This window comes from Rhincodon typus, chromosome 27, assembly GCF_021869965.1.
Source record: "Rhincodon typus isolate 14 chromosome 27, sRhiTyp1.1, whole genome shotgun sequence".
Taxonomy (NCBI): domain Eukaryota; kingdom Metazoa; phylum Chordata; class Chondrichthyes; order Orectolobiformes; family Rhincodontidae; genus Rhincodon; species Rhincodon typus.
This window is the reverse complement of record NC_063358.1, coordinates 15,773,101-15,800,896: the sequence shown is the minus strand read 5'-3', so window position 1 is coordinate 15,800,896 and position 27,796 is coordinate 15,773,101. Positions and strand designations below refer to the sequence as shown.

The 27,796-nt window shown below is 42.9% G+C and overlaps 1 long non-coding RNA gene across 1 annotated transcript in view; it reads left to right on the top strand.

Annotated features, from left to right (window-relative positions):
• Positions 1-24,819, top strand: part of LOC109911780 — a 72,351-nt gene extending 47,532 nt beyond the window's left edge. Inside the window, exon 3 of the long non-coding RNA XR_002258068.2 lies at positions 22,772-24,819. This is a non-coding gene — a long non-coding RNA (uncharacterized LOC109911780). The remainder of the gene's footprint in view (positions 1-22,771) is intronic.
• The last annotated feature ends 2,977 nt before the right edge of the window (positions 24,820-27,796 follow it).

The following is a 27,796-nucleotide window of genomic DNA, read 5'->3' as shown; positions in this document are numbered from 1 at the left end:
GGACTCGAGACAGCAAAAAAGTCCCACTAGACCTAAACTGAGTAAGAGAACTGAAAGGCCAGTATCCTGGAGAGTGCACACCCTGGCAAATCCACCTGCATCTGCTTTGGAACGGTTAAATTGCTTAGCAACATCCAAGTCAGAACCAATCAAAATAAACAACTGGTTAAATGGTCACCCGGTTCCAATGGCAGCCATTTCAGTGATTGCAGAACCAGTCTTTAACAAAATTCGCACTGGATTCCAAACCTTAAGTTTGCATAATACCTTGGCTAGCCTGAGAACCTATACCAGGGAACCTTTACAGATTAAGGATATAACTTTGGTTCCAGTCCCACATGAGAAGCAACTGATTCAGTTACCATTACTTGTAGTAAAAGGCTCGGGCCCAAACTTCATGGGGTGAAATTGGTTGAGAAAGATTCACCTTGATTGGCTCCACACTTTTTGATGAGAAAATGGCTGCCTGAGTGAATACCTGGACGTTTATTGGGAAGATGTAGGGACTATCAAAGGAGCCAGGGCTACCCTGCATGTTGACCAGGAAGCAATTCCGGTACTTTTACATCAATTCTTAAAAATGCATCAGCTGTAGAAATTGTCACATAGCCAAGCCATGGCTTTCAGAGAAATGAAGAAACAGCCATCATCCTCTAACATGTTGGCACACTATGATCCCAAGAGAGATCTGGTTTTGACATGCGATGCCTCCTCATATGGCATCAGGGTAGTACTTGCTCATAGGTGGCCCAAAGGAGAGGAACGCCCAATAGTGTATGCATCCAGGACTTTGACTAAAGCAGAAGGTAAATACACCTAGATACAGAAGGAAGTTTTGGTGGTCATATTTGGAGTCGGGAAGTTCCACCAATACCTTTATGGACCTAAATCTGTAATAATATGGACCATAAACCTCTGCTAGGTCTACTTAAAGAGATCAAGGCAGTGTTGCCCATAGCTTCAGGTTGAATTCAGCAGTGGGCTCTAATACTAAGTGTATATAATTATAAGTTGGAACACTGACTGGGAGGCCAAGTAAAAAATGTGGATGCATTGAGCTGCCTTCCACTGGTTTTAAATTTTCTGGACACATTTCCGGTCACAGAAGATAATATTAGACTTCGGACGTGGAAAGATCCGGTCCTGGCAAAACTGAAACAGCTGGTGGTGATGGGGCAAATCAAAGAGCCGTCACAACCAGAATCGAAAACATTTTGGACCCAGAAGGATCAGATCACAGTAAAAGATGGCACATTATTATGGGGGGCGAGAATGATTGTCCCGAGTAAAGGCCGCTGCCAGGTACTGTCTGAACTCCACTAGGGTCATCCAGGGGTTTCCAGAATGAATATGTTGAGGAGAAGTTACGTCTGGTGGCCAGGATTGGATGCAGACATAGCCATGTTGGTGGGGCAGTGCCCAGAGTGCCAACAAGGACAAAAATTATGACGACTATGCAGGTCCTTTCATGGGCCCAATGTTCTTAGTCATGGTGGACACTCACTCAACGTGGCTGGACATGCATAGAATTAATTTGGCAAACACCAGGAATAACTATAGAAAAACTGAGTGCATCTTTTGCCGTACACGGACTCCTGGAAGTGTTGGTCACAGGTAACAGGCCATTGTTTACCAACAGGGAATTTGAGTATTTCCTAAAGTCGAATGGTATTTGTCATCTAAGGATAGCTCCATACCATCCATTATCCTGTGGCCTGGCAGAAACAGCAGACCAAACTCTGAAGGCAAGCTGAAAGAAACAGTCTATGCCTTCACTAGATACCAAGCTGCCCCGGTTCCTATTTGATTATCCGACCACCCCTCTCGCAACTACAGGGAGAGCTCCAGCAGAGTTGCTAATAGGGAGAAGACTCTGTACCAGGTTAAATCTGATCTTTCCCAGATGCTGTGGGTGGTTGAGGAGGGGTGATAGTGTGAGGGTGAAGCAGTATTGCCATATTGCCAATGCTGGACACAAGACTGTGCTAAGTGAGAGAGACAGTTTACTTCAGCGGATGAAATTCGGTGTATGAACCACGGGAATGGCCCTATATGGACAAGAGGCATGGTCAATGTGAGGTCAGGTCCAGTGACATATAAAGTTTGGGTAGGTGTGATGGTCCTGAACATGCACATGGACTGTATGAAGGCTGCAAACTCGCAAATGGTGCAGGGGCAAAACCTGCCCGGCTCCTAAACTGCCTTTCCAACTGTTCCGGACCCTGTGGGTTCTCCCTATCTGTCAAGTGTTGAAGATACCATGGAATCTGAGGTGGACACATCGGATGTCACCCCTCCATGACCTTTCCGCCTGAGGAGAGAATGACTTTCTTCCGAGATGCTTTGGGTGCAAGAGGCGAGCTACTGTGCATTACGCACCACCCATATCAGAGGTAGAGTTGGAGGACCTGACTCAGTGCTGAAATGTCCCAGGAGGAGCTACAAAAAAAAGAACGAGCCCATGTCCTTGGACTCAAGGCGGGAGGGATATAGTGACTGTAATGAGATCAGCTCAGATTAGAATATGAGTTCCCAGATTGGGGCTGTTAATCTGGTCCAATCAGGGCGCCCTGGCTGACAGATATAAACAAGAGTGTCAGAGGTTCTGTTCACTCTGTGAGCTGGCTCTGAGGGAGCTAGATTGGTATGAAAGACTTTCCACTTGTAAATAAAGGGTGACTTGGTGATGAGAAACTGGCCTCTGTGGAGTTATTTCAAGTCCGTGACAGCAGACCATGCCCAGCCTTGTCTGAGGTAGCCACCTGGATTAAAGCAGCTTCAGTCAACTGGAGGAATGCACACCAATGTAGAAACAAGGTCAATCCCCACTCTGCCAGCATAAATAGCACCACTTGTCTCTGATACCACATGCTCACTCTATCTTTGAACGAGGAACAACAAAGAACAGTGCAACACAAGAACAAGCCTTTTGCACACCAAGCCTGTGCTAACTTTTGACGCTTTTCTAAACCAAAAAAAATGTTTGCCTCCAAGCAGTCTGTATCCCTCTATTTCCTGCCAATTCATGTGTTTGTCAAGATGGCTGTTAAACGTTGCTATTGTATTTGTCAACCTCACCACCTCTTCTGGCAGCACACTCCAGGCACTTATTACCCTGTCTGTAAAAAACTTTCCTCTCACATTTCCTTTAAACTTTCCCTCTTTTACTTTATACAAATGTCCCCAAGTAACTGACATTTCTACCCTGGGAAAAAGACTCCAACTATCCATTCTATCTAGACCTCTCATAATTTTGTAAACTTCTATCAGGTTGACTTTCAGCCTTCAACATTTAATTGAGAACAAACCAAGTTTATCCAATTTCTCCTCATAGCTAATGCCCTCCAAACTAGGCAACATTCTGGGAAACCTTTTCTGTCTCCTCTCAAAAGCCTCCACATCCTCTTGGTAGTGTCTTGACCAGAAATGTATGCATTACTCCAAATGTGATCTAACTGTAGTTCTAAAGCAGCAACATGATTTGCCAATTTTTATACTCTATGCCCTGAATGACGAAGGCAAGCATGCCATATGTCTTCTTGACCACTTTATCCACTTGTGATGCCACTTACAGGGAGCTGTGGACCTGTACACCTAGATCCCTCTGTATGTTAATGCTCTGCTACTGGACGTACCTCACAGCAAGATTCATGCTTTATCACTCTCACTGTTGCCTGCAACATCTTTCCTATTTGCCCTCACCAACTCTTCCCATAACACTACGAATCCTCTGTACTGACTACTCACTGGTTTGGGGCATCTCCCCACCTGCATCAAAAGTAACAGCTGTGCCACCCACATTTAACTCCTTTGATAGTTGTCTCTCTGCCTTTCATTCCAGGAGGAAAACAGCCCACAATAAGGCAGAAACAGCCAAGATAAATGGTGGGCTCCCTGACATGTAGCTCCTTACCTCTTGCGTGGGGAACATCCTGACTCTGACTACCGCAATTGTGCCCAAGCCCCTGAACTGGTATCAGATGCTGCCCTTGACATAGTGCACTCGGCCCCCCTGAGCGAAGGCTATCCCCCTTAAATTGACTGAAGCCTGCTGACAACCTTGACAAGCCTCCTGGCTTTATGTCTGCACTAAATAGCAAGGCAAGACAGAAGTACAGTGACCATAGCATACTGTGACTGTGTTGAGGTGGCAAACTACAAAAAAGGCAAGGCAATGCAAAGTAGGGATACAATAAGCATTGAGGCGGGCTCAATGTAACTGTGAGCTCTCTCAGCTGCTGCAGCCCAAGGTGCAGTGTTGAAGTGTGGAAGCACCCTGTAGGTAGATTGGAGATGTGCAATGAAAATACTTAGAAGCTGGCACATATCAGATGCCAGTATCCCTGAATATGGAATGCATGTGGCTGGTGCCCATGGGGCATGCCCTAAGATGTTGTTGCCCATTGTCCAACCTAGAGGCCCTTTGGAGCAAAGAGCAAGTCAAATTCACCAGGTATTCGAGACAACAAGGTGCAGGGCTGGATGAACACAGCAGGCCAAGCAGCATCATAGGAGCAGAGAGGCTGACGTTTCGGGCCTAGACCCTTCAGTTTTCTCACTGTCTAGCTTGTTTAGTGAGTTTGATCAAATAGAAAGATTATTATTAATGAGGTGAGTCAGGCCGTCAACGAGCTGTTTCACTCCCCTTAATTGGAGCTCACTGCTGCCTAGTAAGAAACTTGCCGTGACCATTTGTGAAAAACTAAAAATTGGACTGAGATGCTCCTGATGTTGTGATCAACGGGTTCCTCATCTTGTCATAGTCCATGTCACTCAGATTCTACCCATTGTGTCTCTTCTGTTCTCAGAATGCCCCAAAGTATTTCACAACCGGTGAAGCTGTTTTTGTAATGTAAGTAAGCACTTTTGTAATGTAAGTAGCAAGGCACACACCAAGCTCCCACAGAGAGCAATGTGACAATAATCAGGTAATCTGTTGTAGATGTTGGTTGAGGGATAAATATCAGCCCAGGACTCTGGGTTGAACTCCCTGGCTCCTTTTAATGTCTTGGAATATTTTATTTGCATTCAAGAGGGTGTACAAAGGTCTTAGTTTAACATCTCACCTGAATGCCAGGACCTCAGTGAGGGCAGCACTCCCTCTGTAAGACCACTGCATATGAAAGCCTAGACTTGTTGCTCAAGCTTCTGGTGTGGAACTTGAATCTACAACATTTGGTTCAGAAGCAAATGTGAAGCTCAGGAAACAACAGCTGCCACCTACTGACCGCTGTCTGAGAACAGTACAAAGTGTACATCCCTGGCAGGGTTCCCAGAAGGTTCCAGGCAAAAACCTATACTCCATACTGCTGTGTAGAATCAAAAGCTGACAGTTGTGTACCACCTCCTTGTCAGTCAACGGGATATGCGTAATGTGTATAATATTATGATGTTTTGGAGCCGTAGGGACGTCACTGAAACTATGGAAGAATCCAGAGACCCTCAAACCCCCAATTATGCCTTGTCCTATGGAATCTTCTACATGGTAATAAAGATGGTCCCTCCTGGTTTTCAGGGAAACCTTTGGACATTTATTAGCACAAACGCTAACTTGATTGAGTCTCACCTTATGAATGAGTACCGGCCTTCTGTTGGATGTCTGGTGTCGGCTTTTGTTCAATGCTTTCATGTCGTTGCTGAGACAGTACAGTGGGTTTGTAGTCCTACTCCAGTGGCTTCAGTACACAATCCGGGCTGGCATTCCCCGTGCCGCATTGCTGGAAGTGCTGTCTTACACCGATGCCCCATCTGACCTTTCAGGTGAAGATAAAAGATCCTGTGGCCACTATTGTGAAGAAGAGTCGGGGAGTTCTTCCCGCTGCCCTGAATAATATTGATCTCTCATCCCTTATCCGAAAGATGAGTTGTTGCTGTTATAGCGGGGGCGGGGATAAGTTGTGTGTGTGAGAGAGAAAGAGAGAGAGAGGTGGCGGGTGGGTGGGTGTTACCGTCCCTTTAAGAGCTGCCATCCTTGCAGATATGTGACTTGGAGGCTTTAATCAACTCTATAATTACAGCCGGCCCTGCAGTATAGTAATTACTGGTATTGTCCGAGGCCAGCTGTTGCTTTCAGTAAAGCTGTTTTAACTGTGTTATTCCGGAGCTGCTTGTTACTCCACGATCCAGGTGCACTAATAGCAGACTAAATCTGGCCTGCGTGCTTTCTGAGAGATTTCATTACCATTTAATTTGAGTCTTGATTGAACGTGGGCAAGAAATAGTAAGCCTCAGCAATAACGACCCTGAGAGCAGTGGGGTGTGGACCAGAGGGAGATTTCCATTCCTTTATTAGCTCTCCCAACACAGAAAAATAGAAACATAGAAACTAGGTGCAGGAGTAGGCCGTTTGGTCCTTCGAGCCTGCACCACCATTCAATGTGATCATGTAGTTTCAGTATCCCACTCCCGTTTTCTCTCAATACCCCTTGATCCCTTTGGCCGCAAGGGCCATGTCCAACTCCCCTCTTCAATGTATCTAATGAACTGGCCCCAATAGCTTTCTGTGGTAGAGAATTCCACAGGTTCACACCTCTCTGAGTGAAGAAATTCTTCCTCATCTCATTCCTGAATTGCTTACCCCTTACTCTTGACCATGACCCCTAGTCCTGGATATCCCCAACATTGGGATTATTCTTCCCGCACCTAACCTGTCTGGTCCCATCAGGATTTTATATGTTTCTATGAGATCTCCCACTCATTCTTCTAAATTCCAGTGAATACAAGCCTAGTCGGTCCAATCTTTCTTCATTTGTCAGTTCTGCCATCCAGAGAGTCAGTCTGGTGAACCTTCACTGGATTCCCTCAATAGCAAGAATGTCCTTCTTCAGGCTATGAGACCAAAACTGCACACAATACTCAAGGTGTGGCCTCACCAAGGCCCAGTTTAACTGCAGCAAGACATCCCTACTCCTATTCTCAATTCCTCTCGCTATGACAGCCAGCATACCATTAACTTTCCTCACTGCCTGCTGCACCTGCATGCCAACCTTCAGCAACTGTTCCACCATGACACCCAGGTCTCGTTGCACCTCACCTTTTCCTAAACTGCCACCATTCAGATAATAATCTGCCTTCCTGTTTTTGCCACCAAAGTGGATATCCTCGCATTTAACCACATTATATTGCATTTGCCAAGTATTTGGCCATTCAGCCAGCCTGTCCAAATCACCCTTCAGCCTGTTAGAATCCTCCTCACAGCACACACTGCCACCAAGCTTAGTGTTGCCTGCAAATTTGGACATAGTGCATTCAGTTCCTTTGTCCAGATAGTTAATGTTAATTGTGAACAGCTGGGGTCCCAGCACTGTACCCTGCAGTACCCCACTTGTCACTGCCTGCCACTCTGAAAAGGAGCCATTTATTCCAACCCTCTGCTTCCTGTCTGCCAACCAGTTCTCTATCCACATCAATGCATTACTCTGATACAATGAGCTTTAATTGTGCTTACTAATCTCTCATGTGTGATCTTGTCAAAAGCCTTTTGGAAGTCCAGATACACAACATCTACTGATGCACCCTTAACCACTCTACTGGTCACATCCTCAAAAAATCCCAGAAAATTTGTCAAGCATGGTTTTTCTTTAGTGAATCCATGCTGACTTGGACCAAGCCTGTCACTGTTTCCTAAATGCTCAGTTATTACATCCAATGCTCCCCACAAAACATGCCAGACCTAGGAAGAGCTGTCGTGGATCCTATCTCATCTCCATCATTAAGGCCACCTACGTCTGTCTCTGTAACATTGCACACAGCCAGTCTCAGCTCTGCTGCTGTTACACTGGGGCTTAGCTAGTAGCCTCCTACCTTCCATATAGTGTAAACCTGAGCTCACTCGCACCCTCTTCTGATCGTATCCATTGCACTGCTCATCACCCTTTGTGCTCACTGACCTATGTTTTCTGAAGAAGGGTCTAGGCCCAAAACGTCAGCTTTCCTGCTCCTATGATGCTGCTTGACCTGCTATGTTCATCCAGCTCTACACCTTGTTATCCTATATTGATGCCCAGTTTAGCAACATCTTGCTTTTAAGTTTCTCCTTATGTTCAAATCCTCCCATAATCTCTCCCTCCCTCCCCATGTAACTTATCATCAGCCTACAAGCCTCCAAGATCTTTGTACACTTTGAGTTCTGGCCCCTCATTCATCCCTGATTTTAATCACTCCACCATTAGCAGCTGCCTGGTCAAGGCTCTGAAAATCTGCCCCTGAACCTTTCTGTCTCGCACCCACCCTCCCCTCCTTTAAGATGCTCCTTAAAACCTACTCCTTGACTAATGAGCCTTTGTTCTAATAGTGCTTTCTGTGGTTTGGTGTCAAATTTTGTTTGATCACTCTTATGTAACAGCTTGGGGCATTTTGCTATCTTAAAAAGCACAAGATAAATGCAAGGGTTTGTTGTTGTGAGGTACTGAAAAGCAGAAATCCTCTAGAACCTTTGAGTGTTTTAATGTAGAGTTCTGGGACAATACCAGGTTATGAGCCCAACTCTACATAGGTCATGGCTCCGTGCCCAGTACTGCTCCCTGCTGGGCCAATGGAAGAGCATATCACAGTGGCCACATTAGCCCTGTTATCAGGGCTCTTGTGGTGAAGTGGTAGTGTCTCAAGCTCTAAGCCAGGAGGCCTGGGGTCAAGTATACCACCTGCTTCAGTGGTGTGAAATATCATCTCTGAATAGGTTGACTAAAAAATGATCTCCCATGCGCTGTACTAAGTTCAGGTTTAACATGTTCCTGAATTGAGTGATCAGTTATCTCTGGTAGGCGGTGCATGGACTGGATTTTAACACAGGTTTCAGGACTTCAGTAACAGGTCTAGCGGGCATTCTTGAACACTCAGTTTGGTAGCAGAAAAGTTCAGCAGCTTTGCTGGAGGCAGCCCTGAACTGGCTGCCTCTGGGTTCACTATCCAATTAGAGGCAGCAATGAACTCTTGATGCTGCTGGTTCAAGTACAGGACCGACAGTGATTACCCCTCAGCAGTTAAGTAAAAACAATCAGATAATGTATTTTGTTATTTGTTTATGAGATGTGGGAGTCACTGGCCAAAGCAGCATTTATTCCCCATCCCTATTGTTCTTGAGAAGATGGTAATGAGCTGCCTTCTTAAACTGCTGCACTCCTCAGGGTGTAGGGACAGCCACACTGCCATTAGGAAGGGAGCTTCAAAATTTTGACACAATAATAGAGAAGGAACAGAGAAACAGTTCCAAGTCAGGATGGTGTGGAGAGGAAGTTGCGGGCGCAGTGTTCCCGTGTATCTGCTGCTCTTGTCCTTCCAGGTGATAAAGTTCATGGGTTTAGAAAGTGCTGTTGAAAGAATCTTGGTGAGTTGCTGAAGTGTATCTTATGGATGGTACAGACTGCTACCACTCTGCATCACTGGAAAAGGAGAGGATGTTCGAGGTGATGGAGGGAATGCCAAACAAACAGGTTGTTTTGTCCTAGATGGTGTTGATTTTCTTGAGTTTTGCTGGATTTGCACCCATCTTAGTGAGTTGGTGTTTTCCATCACACTTCTCTAAATTGCACCTTTTATGTGGTGCTCAGGTCTCTGGGGAGTCAGGAGGTGAGTTACTTGCTGCAGAATTCCCAGCTTGCTCTTGTAGCTACAGCATTTACATGAATAGTCCAGTTGAGTTCCTGGTCAACAGTAACTTCCAGGATGTTGGTAGTGGAGGATTCAGTGATGGTAATGCAGTTGAACATCGAAGGGAGCTCGTTATGAACAAACAAGTTAGGACAAGAATAGGCAACTTTTCCCTGTGACCCTGCACCATGATTCAATAACATTATGGCTCCTCTGATTACTACACATTTCTGCTTACCCCCAATACATTTACCCACTTGCTTTATCAAGAATCTACTTACCTCTGTGCTAAAAATGTTTGCGGACTCTGCTTCTACCATCTTTTGAGAAAGAGAGTTCAAAAACATATGACCCTTAGTCAGAAAAAGAAAACCTCCTTATCTCCATCTTAAATAGACCACACCTCAATGATAAATAGTGAATCCTGGTTCTAGATTCTCCCACAAGAAGAAACAACCTTTTCACATTTGCCATGTCAATACAGCACAACTTCTTATAGATTTCAATCAAGTCACTTATTAGTCTTCTGAACTCCTGTGGATATAAGCTTGACCTCATAAGACAACCTGCCTATTCCAGGTATTAGTTTAGTAAATGTGCACTGAACTGTTTCCAACACATTTAGATACTTCCTTAAATAAGACCAATATAATATATAGTACTCCAGATGTGATCTGATCAATGCTCTATATGCCTGAAACAAGATGTCCCTACTTTTGTATTCAACCCCCTCGCAATAAAGGATAATATTTGATTGGCTTTCCTAATTACTTGATGCACAGAGCTAGAGGCTGGCTTGCTCAAAGACGAAGCTACGAGCAGTAAAAGCAACCCCTACAGCTCCAAGGGATTTCCCTCTGATCGGCAGGGTCCTTTGCCTTAAACCATACTGCCCTTCTCTGGATGTGGACTTCAATGTCCATCACCAAAGATAGCTCAGTAGCATCATGACTGACCAAACTGGTTGAGACCTAAAGAACAGAATTGCTCGACTGAGTCTGCAGAAGCTGATGAGGAAACCAAAAGAGGGAAATATCTATTTAATCTCATCCTCAGCAATATAATTGTCACACATCGATACATGACATTATTGATAGGAGTGACAACCAAACAGTCCTTGTGGAGACAATGTCTTCACAATGGGGATACCTTACATCGTGTTGTCTGGCACTACCACTGCACTAAATGAGATAGACATTGAACATATCTAGCTGGGCATGCAAGAGACACAGTGGAAAATCATCACCAGAATTGTATTTGACCACAGTCTATAACCTCATAATCAAGCATTAATCAAGCCATTTCTGAAAAAGGGTCCAGACCTGAAACGTCAGCTTTCCTGCTCCTCTGATGCTGCTTGGCTGGCTGTGTTCCTCCAGCTCTACACCTTGTTGTCTCAGATTCTCCAGCATCGGCAGTTCCTACTATCTCTCTCCAGTCAAGCATTATCTCCCATTTTGCCATTCTACCATCAAGTCAGGAGATCAGCCTTGGTCTACAGAGAGTTGCAGGATGGCTTGCCAAAAGCAGCAACAAGCATTCCTAAAAGTGAGGTGTCAATCTAGTGAAGCTATAGAACAAGATTACTTGTGTGTCAAACAGTAGAAGCAGCATGCAAAAAGTAGGGTTAAGTATTCCCACAACCAATGGATCAAAACTAAGCTCTGCAGTCCTGCCACATCCAGTCATGAATGGTGGAGGACAATTAAACAACTAATTGGAGGAGCAGGGGTCTCCACAAATATCCTTATCCTCAATGATGGGGATCCATCAAATCAGGGTTTAAGTGACAAAGCTGAAACATTTATCTTTGTGAGGAGTGCCACATTTCTGATCCCTCTTAGCCTCTTCTTGAGGTCCCCAGCATCGCAGATGCCAGTCTTCAACCAATTTGATTCACTCCCTGTAATATTAAGAATTGGCTGAAGACACTAGCTAAAGCAAAGATAAACAAATTCCCAGCAATGTTACTGAAGGCTTGTGCTCCAGAAGTAGCCACACTCTTAGCCAAGCTTGTTCCGGTACAACCATAACATTGGCATCAACCCAGCAATGCAGAAAATTGCCTAAGTTTGTTCTGTCCACAAAAAGCTTGGAAAGTTCAACCTGACCAATTACTGTCCTAGCACTCTACTTACAATCATCAAACTGATGGAAGTGGTCATGGACAGTACTATCAAGTACCACTTTGCTGAGCAATGTACTGCTGACTGATGTTCAGTTTGAGTTCTTCCAGGTCCACTCAACTCCTAAACTCATTACAGCCTGGATCCAACTATGGACAGAGATGAGGTGAGAGTAGCTACCCTAGACATTCAGAGAACTTTTGACCACGTATGGCATCAGAGAACCCTCGCAAAACTAGAATCCATTAGGCAACAATTACATAATGCATAGGAGAAGAAGTACACCTTTCAGCCTATTGAGTCTGCTTCACCCTACAGAGAAAAGTAACTTTTCAATCTCATTGTTACTATATCATGTATTATTTCATCAGCTTCCTTGTGCTTCTGAGTTTATTGATAGTTGCAGGAGTTTGATCCATTGGAACTCTGTACAATGAAAGGCTTTTGATTCAGTGGAATTCTGTACAGTCAGACTGAATACATTGGAGTTCTGTGTAATGGGATTGAATGGGAAGGGATTTGATACATTGTTATTCAGCATGCAGGAGTGAAATGAGAAATTATTCAGATGTGAAGTTTTTCACTTAAAATATTAGGTTTATGCCTCTCTACAGATGCTGCCTGACTTGTTGAGTATTGTTCAAAATGAGAGGGGACTGGTCTGTTGAAATTTTTAGGGTGGGATTTGGACAAGCTTGTTCTCCAGAGAAATGCTCAGTTTGAGCCTGAGATCTGTTAGTAAGGAATCTATTTGAGTTTTGAACTTGTTAAACTGACAGAAGTTGGTGCTTGCTAGCCTCTCATCATTGTTTGGAGCTGTGGTTATTTTTAATATTTCGCAATGCTTTTACTGTCTGATGTTAAATGGCAGTTGCCCACTCTGAAAGGTGACAGTGAACTTGCATGAGCAACTCTATTACTTTGCAGGGTTGAGTGTACCTGGAGGCTCCAAGTCATGAGGAATGCTGCTGGATGTAGATGGTGGAATTGTAAAACCACTGAGTCCAGTAATAAAACCCATACATAATTATCTCTGGAAGATTGATGCACTTTGCCCTTTGCTCTTTCCTCTGGTGACTTTGAAGATTTTCCAGAAACTGGAGTGCAAAATCTAGGCTGACACTTAAGTGCAGTGCCAAGCCACTGCTGCACTCAGAGGTGCTGTCTTTTAAACGAGACATTCGATGGAGACTGTCTGTGCTCTCTCGGGTGGATGTAAATGATCCCACAGCATTATGTTGAAGAAGAGTGGACAAGTTTTCCCTCAACCAAAAACACATGATCGGGTCATAAATTGTAAATCTATCTATAGCTGTTGCTGTGTGTAAATTGGCTGCAGCACTTCCTACATCATAACAGAGCATCTCATTGGCTGTGAAGCACGTTAGGACTTTCTGAGCTTGAGCAAGGTACTGAGTAAATACAAATACTCATGTAACCACTTTCTCCTTTTCTACTTTCTGATAAATCACAGGAACTCAATAACTCAATCTATGCAAAAGTGCTGGAGTCTTAATTTCCTGTCTCCCATGGCATTGCGAGACAAGATGTGGAGGTGCTGGTGTTGGAGTGGGGTGGACAAAGCTAGAAGTCACATGACACCAAATTTATTTGAAATCACAAGCTTTCGGAGTGCTGCTCCTTTCAACTGATGAAGGGGCTACGCTCCAAAAGCTTGCGATTTCAAATAAACCTGTTGGACTATAACATGGTCTCATGTGACTTCTAACATTGTGAGACAACATTGGCATAACGTCAACTCAGTGGGAAATGGCAGATGGATCTAAATAACCACTGATCGTGGGACTAGAAGAGAAGAGTCCATTCCATTATAGGGTGTGGGTGCATGGGGAGTACCAGTTCCCACTGAATCCCTGCCAGTACACCCTCCCTCCACCTCTGCCCCAGCTAAGATCAGCACAGATCAGGAATTGAACCTGTGACCTCTGTCACAATCAGACCCTCTCCAATCATTTCACAGATGCTGAGGAAACTGTGGTAAACTATTTCATATGTGAACACAATTATTAGATAATGAACCTAATTTTTCCTTCTCTGTCCATTTATCTCTATCTATCCCTCCTACTTTTATCCTAATTCCTGTCTGTCTTTATTTACTTCTCTGCCCCTCTTGCTTCAATCCTTCCTCTTCTTTTCCCTGCTGTCACTCTTTCCACTTTTCTCTCTTCTCTATATCTCATCACATACCTTCCCCATCGCCTATTCCTTTCATCACTCCTCACTTTCTCTTTTCCCTTTCTTGCTATTTCCTGCTCCTCCTCCTCTCTGGTTTCACTGTTCCCTCTTTTTCTCTCTCTCTCCTATATTTCTCTTTTCTCCCTCTCTGTTCACTCTCCCTTGCCTTGCCCCCATCTCTTTCACATTTGGCCTGCAATTCTCTTCATCTGGCGCAAAATACATCCAGCAACTCCTATCAGGTGGTTGCTTCCCCTCAGTCTCTTTCTGACACCCTCTCCCCCTCTGCCTGTGTCCCTCGATCACTCCCTCTTCTCACTCTCCTCCTTCAGTCCCTCTCCTTGTTCTGTCCCTAACTCCTCACACTCTCCCCTTCTATTCTTCACCTGTCTGCTCCTTCTCAACCTCCGTCTCTGTCTGTATTTCTCTCTTCTTCAACTTTCTCATCGCCACATTCCTCTCCTTCCAAACATATGCCACGACACCCTCTCCCGACTCTACCACCCCAGCATAGCCTCCACCTCCAAATCCACAGTAGCTGCTTTATGTTCAGTTCTGGTCACCCAATTATAGGAAGGATATTATTAAGCTGGAGAGTGTTTGGAAAAGATTTACCAGGATGCTGCCGGGGGACTGGAGGGTTTGAGTTATATTGAGAGGCTGGATAGGCTGAGACGAAATTTACTAGAGCATTGGAGGTTGAGGGGTGACCTTATAGAAGTTTATAAAATTATGAGGGGCTTAGATAAGGTGAATGACAGGTGTCTTTTCCCTAGGGTGGAGGATTTCAAGACTTGGGGGCACATTTTTAAGTTGAGAGGAGAAAGATATAAAAACAGTCATGAGGGGCAACTTTTTGTACACAAGAATGGTTTGTGTGTGGAATGAACTTCCAGATGAAGTGATGGATGCGAGTACAGTTGCAATGTTCAAAAGACATTTTGGTAAGTACGAGTAATAAATGTTTGGAGGGAAATGGGCCGAGCGCAGGCAGGTGGAATGAGTTTAGTTTGGGAATATGGCCAGCATGGACTGGTTGGACAGAAGGGTCTGTTTCCATCGTGTCTGACTGTATGTTGCTGGAGAGCTCACTATTATGATCCAGTACAGAGAGAGGAGTCTGGGGGTGCAGGGATATGGAAGGCAGGGAGTAGGGCTTGGTTGGTGGTGGGATGGAGTCAATAAAGTGGGATCACCTGGAATCAGAGACTGCATTATAAGGCACCTGGGGTCTGGTGTAACTATACTCTATTACCTGATGGATAGGGTTGGGAGGGGGAGTGTGGGGAGGCATTTCAGCGCCTCTGGGATACAAAAGGACACCAACTGATGCAGTTGCCACTGAGGCACTTACTGCCAGTTAATTTCTATTGTTGAGTAATGACAGGAAACCACGGTGAGGGAATCCTGGGCCGAGAATAGTGTGAGCAGTTTTAGCAGCAGGCAGCTTGGTCTTTGCTTGACTGGAGTCACTGCATTCAGCAATCTCTGCCATCAGCCCCGCAATGAGATTTAATTAGAACAAATTGCTTTTTTTTATTTCTTTTCCCTTCGCTGCTCTTTTCCAAGAGGGCAGTAATTACATCAAAATGTGTCTGACATCAGGACTGGCCTTTGAATAGGGAAGCTCTGCTTTAAAACCTCAACAGCTTAACTCCCTGTCCTCCTGTTCCAATTTCACCACCTTTCTGCCATTTCGAGACCTTTTTGAGGATAATCAGAGGGTCACTGACTCAGTGACCGGGGGGAGGGAGGGGGAGATCTTCCGATTCACCGTCAATGTTTTATGTGCAGGGGCTTCTCTGAAGACAGTGTGAGAGAATGAGAGCTCCATGTATGTCTTCATCCCTGGCAGGATGTGGAGATCACTTCTGCTTCCTACCAGCTCCATCTCGACTCCAGATGGGAATATCTGGGAATCAGGAGAAAGTTAGGAGTGGGACACGGTTAAAACAACTCTTACAAACAGAACCAAATCCTGTGCACCTATCTCTCCTCTTCTCCTTGACCTACATTGGCTTCCAGTCTGGCAGTGACACATTTTAAAATTCCCATCCCCTTGTTCAAATCCCTCGTGGCTTCTCCATCTTTCTATTTCTGTCATCTCTTCCAGGCCTACAAACTTCTGAGATTTCTGACCTCTTACATATCCCACAATTGCCTTCACTCCACCAATCTTTCCTCAGTTGCCTCATTCTAAAACTCTGGAAATTTATCCCTGAACATCTCCCTCCTTCTTTCCTCCTTGAAGTTGCTTTATATAACCTACCTCTTTGACCAAGTTTTTGTTCGCCTCTCCTACTGTAGCCCAATGACAGATAATGTTCCTGTGAAACGCCTGGGAATGTTTTAGCAATGTTAAAGGTGTTATATAAATGTAAGGTGCTGTTATTCACACAGTGTCTGTCTTTCCAATCAGGGAAGGCATCACCATGTTAAATTCATCATGTCCGCTCCCAGCATTTTGAGAAATGGGCTGGCAATTGTTCCTATGAGGTGACCTTGTGCCAAGGAGTCTGAGAAGGAATATGAAAAGTCAAAATATTTTGGTTAGTGATTTGACAGACGTCAGTAAGAGGAGTAAGCAAAGAGAAGGCCTTGTGTGAACAGATTGCATGACTTAAAAGTCGAAGGCATAAAAGCATAAATGCAAGCAACAGAAAAACACAGGCACATTCAAACAAGCAGGGTTACGCAGTCAGAGATGAACACAAAAACAAGCAGGGTCACAAACACACAAAACAACAAATGGACACAGAAACACAGAAAATTCAGAGAGAAACAAACACAGAGAGAATGAGAGACACAGACAGATTCACACACATACAGACACCCACACTGACAAAGAAACATAGAGAAGGACAGAGAGTCAGCCATGCTCAGAGGGGCATATAGGGGCATCTGTGGGACACACAGATGCACATGGGGAAAGAACTGCCTTTGAGGAGTGGAGCCTTGTACTAATTGTCTGCAGTGATGTGAACGTGAAGATGTGTTTGGGTACCCGCGGGTTGTTCTACACACTACTTGTTCTAGCAGATCCTCTGAACCTCTTGCAGGGGAGATTGGCTGATGACTGGGAGCTTGTCTTATCAGTGGGCATTGTCGCAGCTATAAGTACAATGGTGATGAGATAGGTTTAACCACTTTTAAACTGAGGGATATTACCAGAATAGATCCACAGACTAGCTACTGATATAGTTTAAGAAACATTCCTGCATAGTTTTCTCACATCCTGGAGCTATGTGATGAGGCCAGGGTTCCTGTGGTTTCTTGTGTTATTGGTGATCCCAAATTGTCAGCATTGGCAGGCTATTCAACCATGAGGGTCATTTCAAAACTCAAAAACCTTCACTTTTAGTCCAGTGCAGTTCTGAAAGAGTGCTGCAATCTTTCAGATGATACCTTTCAGAGGAAATGTTAAACCCCTGACCCTCAGATATTTGCAAAAGATCCAATGGCAACATTTCAGAGAAGGTCAGGGGTGTTCTCTCTAGTGGTCTGGCTGATATTTATTCTTCAATTAACATCACAAATTATCTGCCTATAATCACATTGCTGTTTGTGAGAGCTTGCTGTATGAAAATTGACTGCCACACATTGGAAAAGCTGTAAATTGCTTAGGGATGACAAGAATGGGCAAGATGCTATGTAAATGCAAGCATTTTTCTTTTCCATTCTGACATTGGGATTAAAGAATTGTAAAGAATTGTTTTAGAAATTCATTCATGGGATGTGGACATCTCTATCTAGACCAGTATTTATAGCCCATCCTGAAATGCCCAGAGGGCAGTTAAGAGTTAACTGCATTGCTGTGGACCTAGAGTCACATATTGGTCAGAACTGATAAAGGATTAATTCCCTGAAGGACATTAGTGAACCAGATGGGTTTTTGTGACAATCAATGATGGTTACATGGTTATCATTAAGTGAGCTTTTTAACTCCAGATTTTTTATTGAACTCAAATTTCACCATCTGCCTTGGTGAGATTTACACCACATATTAGAGCATTAACCTGGGGTTGTGGAATAGTAGTCCAGTGACACTACCATTACAGCACCACTTCCCCACAATTGTAATCTGCCATCCTTACCTGCTGTGGCTTATATGTGACTCCAGACCCATGGCAATGTGGCTGATTCTTAACTGCCCTCTGAAATAGCCAATCAAGCTCCTCAATTCAAGGGACAATAAGGGATGGGCAACACTTATCTGCCCTGTCTATAGCACCCATATCCCATGAAAGAAGAAAACATATAACCTTTAATATTTGTTATTTCAAGGTGCTTCACAAGGCTGATTGCCATACAAAATTGAACACTGAGACATAGAAGGAGATACTCAGACAAATACCCAAAAACCTGGTCAAAAAAATAGGCTTTTAAGGTGGGCTATCACAGAGAATGGAGCAAATAGAGAGGGTGAAAGATTTAGGGAGGGAAATCCAGAGCCTGAGGCCTAGACAGCCCCAAGGAATGGCCACCAATAATGGAGTGAAGGAAACTGAGGGTATGCAAGGGATCAGAATTGGAGGGATGCTGTGATCATATGCTAATCATAGAATCCCTACAGTATGGAAACAAGCCCTTCAGCCCAACAAGTCCACACTGACCTACAGAGCATCCCACCAGGCCCCTCCCCCTAATCTACATGTACCTGAACACTACAGGCAATTTAGTATGGCCACTTTACCTAGTCTGCACATCTTTGGACTGTGGGAGGAAACCTGAGTACCTGGAGGAAACCCACGCAGACATGGGGAAAATGTGCAAACTCCACACAGACAGTTGCCCAAGGGTGGAATCAAACCCGGGTCCCTAGCGCTGTGAGGCAGCAGTGCTAACCACTGAGCCACCATGTGATCTTGGAGAGTTACACAGCGAGGGAAACAGGAGGCCAGGAAAGGACTGAGAAAACAAGGCTGAGGGATGTAGATTTGAGGCATTGCTGGGATAGAAAGCCAGTGAGTGCAGGGGCAATTGATGAATGGGGCTTGGTGAGAGACAGGATGTGGGAGGCAGTTAATGGGATGAATTCAGAATTACATAGGCTTGAAGGTGGAAGGTAGGCGAGGCCAGCAATGGAATTGTCTTTCAACTGCAGCAGGGGTTGTACATCATGCAGCCGAACCATTCACATCTGTTTTACATTCCCAACTTTGAAGGTAAAATGATGTTTTATATACCAGCAGGATATTCCACCATGAGTTGCATCACTCTCAAGTCCAATCCTAAGCCCCTTCAAACATCTACAGAGGGAGATATTATTAAATTAGATTAAAGAAAAGATTTATGAGGATGTTACCAGTAATGGAGGGTTTGAGTTATAAAAATACGCTGGGGACTTCTTTCACTGGAGTGCAGGAGTTGAGTGGTGACCTTATAGAAAATGATAAAATCATGAGGTGAATAGCAAAGGTTTTTTTTCATAAGGTGGGGGAACTCAAACCTAGAAGGCATGTTTTAAGGTGAGAGGAGAAAGATTTAGAAAGGGTATGAGGGGAAACGTCTCTCGCACAAAGACTGGTTCGTGAGTGGAATGAACTGCCAGGGGAAGTGGTGGATGAAGGTACAATTACAACATCTAAAAGACATTTGGATAAGTACATGAAGAGGAAAGGTTTGGAGGGATATGGGCAAAATGCAGGCAGGTGGGACTATTTTAGTTTGGGAACATGGTTAGTGTGGAGTTGTTGGACTGAAGGATCTGTTTCCATGCTGTATGACTCTATGACTCTAAGTAACATATAAATTGGAGAGTAATTGGGAATGGGTACTTCCAACATCCATCCCTCCCCCATACATATTCCCATCTGTTTTCTCAATCCTGATTGTTAGTGCACGCAAGCTGGAGCCCTGTCTTCCTTAGTTAACGTTACCACCAGGTCAATGTGCAGGGAAAGGGGCCCATAGTCCAATTAAGTAGGGTGGAAGGACACGTTCAGTTTATTCCAGTAAGTTCTTTGTGCATGACATTTTTATTCCCTCTTTATTCAGTCTAGGGATGTGAGTGTCACCAGCATTATTATAATATAATAATGATACTCGAGTAACTTGCAAGGGCCACTTCACAGGATAGTTAACCATTTTGTTTGTGGATCTGGAGTCAGGGCAGACTTTGTAAGGACAGCAGATATCCTCCCAGTTCATTGAACCAGATGGCTTTTTACAGCAATCTAGTAGCTTCATGATCAATATTATGAATGAAACTAGCATTTTTAGTTTTATTGACGTAATGAGTTTAAGTTCCACCAGCTCCTGTGGTGGGATTTGAATTTGTTTCCATTGAGTATGAGTCCAGACCCTTATGTTACTCAGCTAGTGACTCAGCTACTCTAGCGATTGTAATGAGGTCAGCCAGATGGACCTCATAGAATATGAGTTCCCTGATTGGGTTGTTAATCTCATCCAATCAGGGAGCCCTGGCTGACAGATATAAACAGGAGTGTCAGAGATTCTGTTCACTGTATTCACTGTGAATAATTAGGAGATCTGCAACTGGGCATGCTGCAATGCATATACTCTCTGTCTGGTCAAAACCACTGTCTCCCTTCTGCTTTGCACTGCGTTGATCTTCGGAAATGTAGATATGTGGCTAAGTGTCAAATGTGGGCAAATAAAGTACTTGGCAGATGAAGTGAACAGTTATTTTTCATTGGTCTTTATGCCGAGGTAATAAGTAACATTCTGATACAGCTGTAACTCAGAAAGTGGAAGGGAGGAAGAAACTCAAGTAAATTACAATCACCAGGGAGATAATACTGAGCAAATCATCAGAGCTGAGGACTGACAAGGGTAAAGGTTCTGATGGACTTCAACCTTGGGTCTTACAAGAAGTGGCAGTTGAGAGATTTGATGCGTTGATTATAATTTTATAAAAATCCCTTGATTCAGGGAAGGTTCCATTAGCGTGGAAAATAGTGATTGTAACTCCTTTACACAAAAAGAGAGACAGACAAACAGAAAGCTAAAAACTACAGGCCACTTAGCCTAACATCTGTCATAGGGAACATGAGAAGCTGTTAATAAAGAAGTTACAGCAAGATACTGAGAAAAGCTTAAGAGAATCTGGCAAGTCAACATGGTTTTGTGAAAGGGAACCCATGTTTAAGTAATTTATCGAAGCTCATTGCATGATATGTTGTAGGTTAAGGGAACCAGTAAATGTACTGTGCTTAAATTTCCAGGAGACACTGGGTAAGGTGCCACATCAAAGATAATTGCAGAAAATAAGAGCTTGTGATGTAGGGGGTAACATATTGGATAGAAGAATGGCTGGCTAATGGGAAGCAGAGAGTAAGCAAAAATGTGTCATTTTCTGTTTGGCAAGATGCAATGAGTGATGTGCCGTAGGGATCATCATTTTACGATTTATATAAATGACTTAGACAGAGTATGACTGCTAAATTTACTGTTGACACAAAGATCAGTAAGTTGCGAAGAAGACATAAAAAGGCTACAAAGGTGTTTAGATAGATTAAGTTAGTGGGCAAAGATCTAGCAAATGGAACATAAAATGTGAAAATGTGTAATTGTCTATTTTAGCAGGAAGAATGAAAAATAATTGTACAATCTAAATGGTGAGAGATTGCAGAATATTTGAATGTGGGGAAGCTGTTGTGCTGCAGCTCCTCAACAATTCTGGCTGACCAGGAGACTGTCCCACTCTTAATGGCTACCACTGGTGTATTACAATGATTTACCAATCAATAATCTATGAATAATTGTTTGGCCATGTTACGGCACACTATCTGTGAAGGCTTGATGTGGGACTTGAACTTGAGCTTCTGGCCCAGAGGTAGGGATGCTATAGTACACTCCTGCACCTATTTTCCATTATCTATGTGCCACAAGATATTTGTTAAGGTGACAGAAAGTATATTGCAGTTGGTGTTGTATATGTTGATTTTCAAAAGGCAGTCAATAAAGGATCACATTTCTGGCTTGATATCAAAATTAAAGCCTATTGGATCAAAAGGGCAACAGCACAGATACAAAATTGGCCACGAGATAGAAAACAAGAGAGTTATGATCAATGGCTGTTTTCAGACTGGAGAGAGATATTTAATGATGTTCCCCATAGTCCAGGATTAGGGTCACTGATACGTTTGATACACATTAATGACTTGGACGTTGGGGTACAGTGCTCAACACTGAAATTTGAAATACCCCATGTATTTTGGAATTGCAGTAAATAGTGAGGAAAAGGACCCAGACACTTGGATAGGCTGGTGGAATGGATACCTTCTCACCACCTTCACAAGGGCAACTAGGGATGGGCAAGGAATGCTGGCCAACCAGCGATGCCCGCATCCCACAAATGAATCGAAAAAAAAACAAATGGCGGATAAACTTCAATGCAGGAAAGTGAGACGTGATACCCTGATTGGTCAGAGGATGGGGTGAGACAATACAAGTTAAAGAGCACAGTTTAAAGGGGATGGAAGAATAGAGAGACATTGGGGTTTTTGTGCATAAATCTTTGAAGATACAGGTTCAGGTCAACAATTGGGATTGTGAACTTATTGAATAATGACACTGGGAACAAAAGACAGGAAGTTATACTAAACCTGTATAAAACACTAGTCCAGCATCACTTGGACGATTGTGTCCAATTCAGGGCCTTGTGTTTTAGGAAGAACATTGAAGGCTTTAGAAATGTAGAGCTTTACTAGAATTGTTCCAAGGAGGAGAGATTTCAGTTACAAGGACTGACTACAGAAACTAAGGTTGACCTCCAAAAAAAACAGAGCTGGTTAAGACAAGGTTTGACAGAGGCGTTTGAAATCACTTCTGGTTTAGATTCAGTAAATGAAAAGAAATTGTTTCAAATACTTAAAATGTTTATGTTTCATTTTTAGGAATTGTTAAAGGAGGGATTTGGCAGAATCAGGACTGAAATCTGAGAGCCTGAAGAAGATTTTGTTCATGGTGAAAGCTACCAATACCAGCTCTGGCACTGGCACCAGCATGGGCAGCAACAGATACAGCAGCAAAGAACATCTGAAATATCGGCATCACACAAAGGATGAAAAGTAACTCCTCTAAGTAAATGTCTTGTGGGTAAACCCATACAGGAACCACAACATACTCAGCAATGTTTAAATATTTGCTGACCACATATTTTTACTCCATTTGTTTTTGGGATGTGAGTGATGTCAATAAAGCCAATCTTTATTGGCCATCTCTCGAATCCCTGGTGGTATGATGATTCAGTCATTTAGCATAGGGCTGGAGTAACATGTAGACCAGATTGTGTTGAAGTGATGGGTTCCCCTCCTACAAGGTGAACCAATTAGGTTTTTAAAACAATCAGCGGACTTCATGATCCATTTCCAAGTTCATTGATTGATCCAATTTAGTTTCTCAACTTAATCTGGTGGGCTTCAACCCCATAACCTTTCTGGACCAGCTCCACAATCAACCCATTGCCATGCCAACTCGTTACACATTACTGCCTCAAATTTCAAAATCAAACTCAATTTACCATAAAATTCCACACATTTAGGGAAATCAAATAAGACTGTAAACACCATAAAAATCCAAAATATAGATTCAAATAAACAATGGGAAAATGTTACCAAGTGAATGGAATGGAATCGGTTACAGTCGAGGAGGGAAAATCTATGGGTTATTTGCAAGATAGTTGCCAGGTGCAGTGGGAAGACAGTGAGACTTCACAGAACAGATGAGTGAGGACAGGCTAAAGGTTGACCTTGTCAAATAGTACCTTGCTCTCAAAATTGCTCTTGGTTTGATTAACAGCTAAATGGGTAGGGGCTCATATACTATGCCATTGCCCATTCTTTCAGTGGAGACATTTAAACTGAGCATGTTTAATAGGATGGCTGTCCACAGAAACTAATGGTTCAAGTAATACTAAATACAACTATGCTCACCCATAATTCTTATGAGCACAAAGGTATTGTCAACTGATGTTTCTCTACCCCTCAGTAAGATATAGGTACACTGATGGTATTTTTTAGTCACTCACTCAATAAAGGAGATATGCGTACAGTGACTGGCATTTCCCAGTCCCTCATTTCATCAGGGTGATGTATACTGACTGGTGTGTTTCAGTCATCCACTTTCTCAGGGAGGTGTCCGTACATTGACTGATGGCTGTCAATCCCTCACTCTCCCACAGAGATACATCTACATTGGTTGGTGTCTCTCAGTCCGCGATTCTGTTGGGGAAGCATCTGTACATTGATTGCTGTCTCACAGTCCCTGAGGAAGATACCTGTACATTGATTGCATTTCTCAGTCCCTCACTCCCTCAGGGAGATATCTGTATGCTGCCTGGTGTCTCTCATTCCCTCAGGAAGATACCCATACATTGCCTGGTGTCTCTCGTTACATCAGGGAATTACCTGCAAACTGACTAGTGTCTCTCATTCCCTCAGAGAGGTACCTGTACACTGAAGGGAGTCTGTCACTCCCAACAGGAAATATCCGTACACTGACTGGTGTCTCATTATATCAGGGAGATATCTGCATGCTGACTGGTGTCTCTAACCCCCTGCAAGAGATATTTGCACACTGATAGGAATCTCTTATTCCCACTGGGAAATATTTGTACACAAACTGGTATCTCTGAGACTTTCGTGACTTCCTATCCTTATGTGCAGATGATTGCCTGAATAGTGAGAATAGGCTGTCCTATCCGTTCAAGCCTGAGACCAATTTGAATTGAACAGGTATTGATGAAGGAAAAGAGCGTCAGTACATTGGCGGTAAATGACTGTGTATTCCAGGCTCAGTTGCTGATGTCTCCCTTTTGTAACATGAAGATGAAGTGATTTTTGTTGCAAGGAGAGGAGTTTGCAATTTTATCCGTTAAACGAAACGTGCAGCCTTTAGGCTAAACAGCTGGTGTATGCACATGGTTCTGTTTGATTACGTGAGTGGAACTATTGCCTTAAATAAAATAATTTGTCTTCCAAATTGTTGTGCGGTGTCCTTTTGTTTCATTCATGTAAACCCCTGCACCATTTCTCCTGCCTAACTGGACAGATGGAATTAAAATGCAGATCAGTCATGATCAAATGGAATTACAGAAGATGTTTGTGCGTTGAATGGTCTCCTCTTTCCTCTAGGATGTTTTGTAAGGATGGCAGTTTCCTTCCCTAAAGGATATTAGTGTATCATCTGCTTTTTACAGCAAAACAACAATTTAATGACAGCTTTTACTTAGTCCTCACCATTAAAAGTCATCCATATTGACAACAGGCAGTGTCTTGTAATCTGCCCAATGAATCATTAGCTGTTCATATTAATGGAAGTTTCAAAGTTGCCTAGTGCTCAAAATAAATGGAATACTCACGGCTGCACTTACTTACTACATTGTAACACACTGAAGTGAATGATAAAACAAACATTTGGAAAGAACATCACCTTAATGTTTATTTACTTTCTGTAAATTTAAAGCTCTTCTAATTTGCTCAAAGTGGTATGTGGTTGCAGTTTGTATAAATCACTGCTATGCAATCTTGATCTCCAGCATTCTTGTGAGAATGTATTTTAAAAGGGTAGAAGTAGAAAAGATGGTTTCAGTTGTGAGGGGGATACCAGAACTGTAGGCCACAAGTATAAAATATTCACTACTAAATTCAATGAGGAATTCAGGAAAAACTTCTTTACTGGTAAAGTGGTGAGAATGTGGAAATCACTGCCGCAAGGAATGGAATTTAATGTGGAGCTACATAAGCACAATTGAGGAAGAAAGTAAAAAAATGCCTAGATGAGATGAACTAAGCTGGGACAAGACTGTATATTCTCTGCAATAGCAGCGCACTGTAATAATGTTTTTTGCATTAAATGGGTCATTGTGTTGAATGGACAAGTCTCATTTGAATGAACAAGCTGGGTCTGAATGATATAAGTGATACCAGCTTTTAATTCCTACAATTTTTGAAAAAATTGAATTGATATCATAAAACTTCTGTGATGGAATTTGAGCTCTCACTTTCTGGACTACTAAAGCTGCAATGTAATCATACCACCATATATTCAAAATATTATTTTTCTGGTGCAGCTGGGTTTAACATAAATATTCAGTTAATGTTCCCCTTTTAGTAATTTCAGCTGTTACCTAGATAAGGTAAATAGAATCCTTCAACCAAAAGCAGTAAATGCTAGAAATGTTCAGGTCCAATGTCTTCAATGGAGAGAGAAGTATAGTTAATGTTTCAGATTGATAAACTTTCATTCAACTTTCATTACAGATTCACAACATCCTGAGATTTTGTTCTGAGGAAGAACAAAGAATGAAGAACAATACAGCACTGGAACAGGCCATTTGGCCCTCCAAGCCTGTGCCAACACATTTTGCCTTTCTATACTAAAACTGTCCTCACTTACAGGATTCATATCCCTCTATTCCCTCTACTCCCCTCCTATTCATGTATTTGTCCAGGTGCTTCTTGAATGCTGTTATTGTGTCTGCTTCCATAACCTCCTCTGGCAATGTGTTCCAGGCACTCCCCACCCTTTGTATAAAACTTGTTTCACACAAAGGGTGGTGAGTGCCTGAATTTTACACAGGAACGGTCACTCAACCAAAATGTGAACTCTGACTTCTCTCCATAGATTCTGCCAGACCTGCTGAGCTTTTCCAGCAATTTCTGTTTTTGTTTCTGATTTACAGCATCTGCAGTTCTTTCGGTTTTTATCCTAAGATTTTTGTTGTATTTCAATGGATTCCTTGATTTTCTATGAATTGAATGAAATACAAAGCCAGAGGTGTGAAGTTTTACAGTTTCTGGGATTATCTCTTGTATCATAAATTCAAATCTTTTTTAACATAGCTGTTTAGCTTGTAATAGCTTCATTCTACCACTGGAGGACAGCATTGCTTCACATGTTGCATCATGCTTGATGGTGAAGACACATGAACAAGGAGCTACAGAAAATTTATTCTGGGAAAATTTAATCTCTCTCGAAAGAAACTATTTTTTGTATTGTCCCTTCCACAATCTCAAGCCATCCCAAAGTGCTCAACAATGCATTGATGGAGCATTCCCTCGCACAATCTTCAGTGGAGAAAATCTTTGTTCTTCAGGATTAACAAAAGATATGACCAAGAAAGCATTGGCATTTACTGTGCCATTAGGGTGTTCCAGAGAATAGTTCTTTACCTGCATCATCTGTCTGTGACCAAACTCCTAAAAACATGGAATTAGATTAATGTGCAATCATCTATTGTTGTGGCTCAGCGAAAAACATTAGAGCCTGCAAGAACTTGCATTTATATAGAACCTTTCATGACCGCAGGACAAATTAAGACACTTTACAGCCCATGGGATTAAAAGGATAGTGGGAGTTTAGTTACAAGTAGGCTAAGGAATATGTATTATACTACACAGTCAGGATGTCAGCGTGCCTTTAAGAGACACACTCATGTTATTATTGCTGTCTGCATTATGGTGTGTGATGTGGACTCCTAAAGAAACCCTGCCTTATCTAACCTCAGATTATTTGAACCATGATACTCTGCGAGAAGCGGGTTCCTTTATTGTAAACTAATAATTGAATACTAGCCCTGATACTTATGTGCCTGAGGAATATAGTATTTGTACCTAATAGTTGATTATAATAAATATCTGTTGGATTCTCCAATAATCTGGACATCAATGCCCAGATACTTATTTTACTGGAAGTAACATTAGCATTGTCACATCAGGTAAATCGTTCCTGTCAGAGGTAAGCATATATCAGGACAGGAAGCAGAGAATAATAGTGGATGGTTATTTTTAAAGATAGTGTTCCTCTGAATCAATATTAAGACCAATGATCCCTTTTAAATCTAGTTGTTGTACATGGCCAAGATTTCTCAGTACATGGTCTCTTAAGATTTCCTTGTACAGTAGCAATATTGGCCTGCA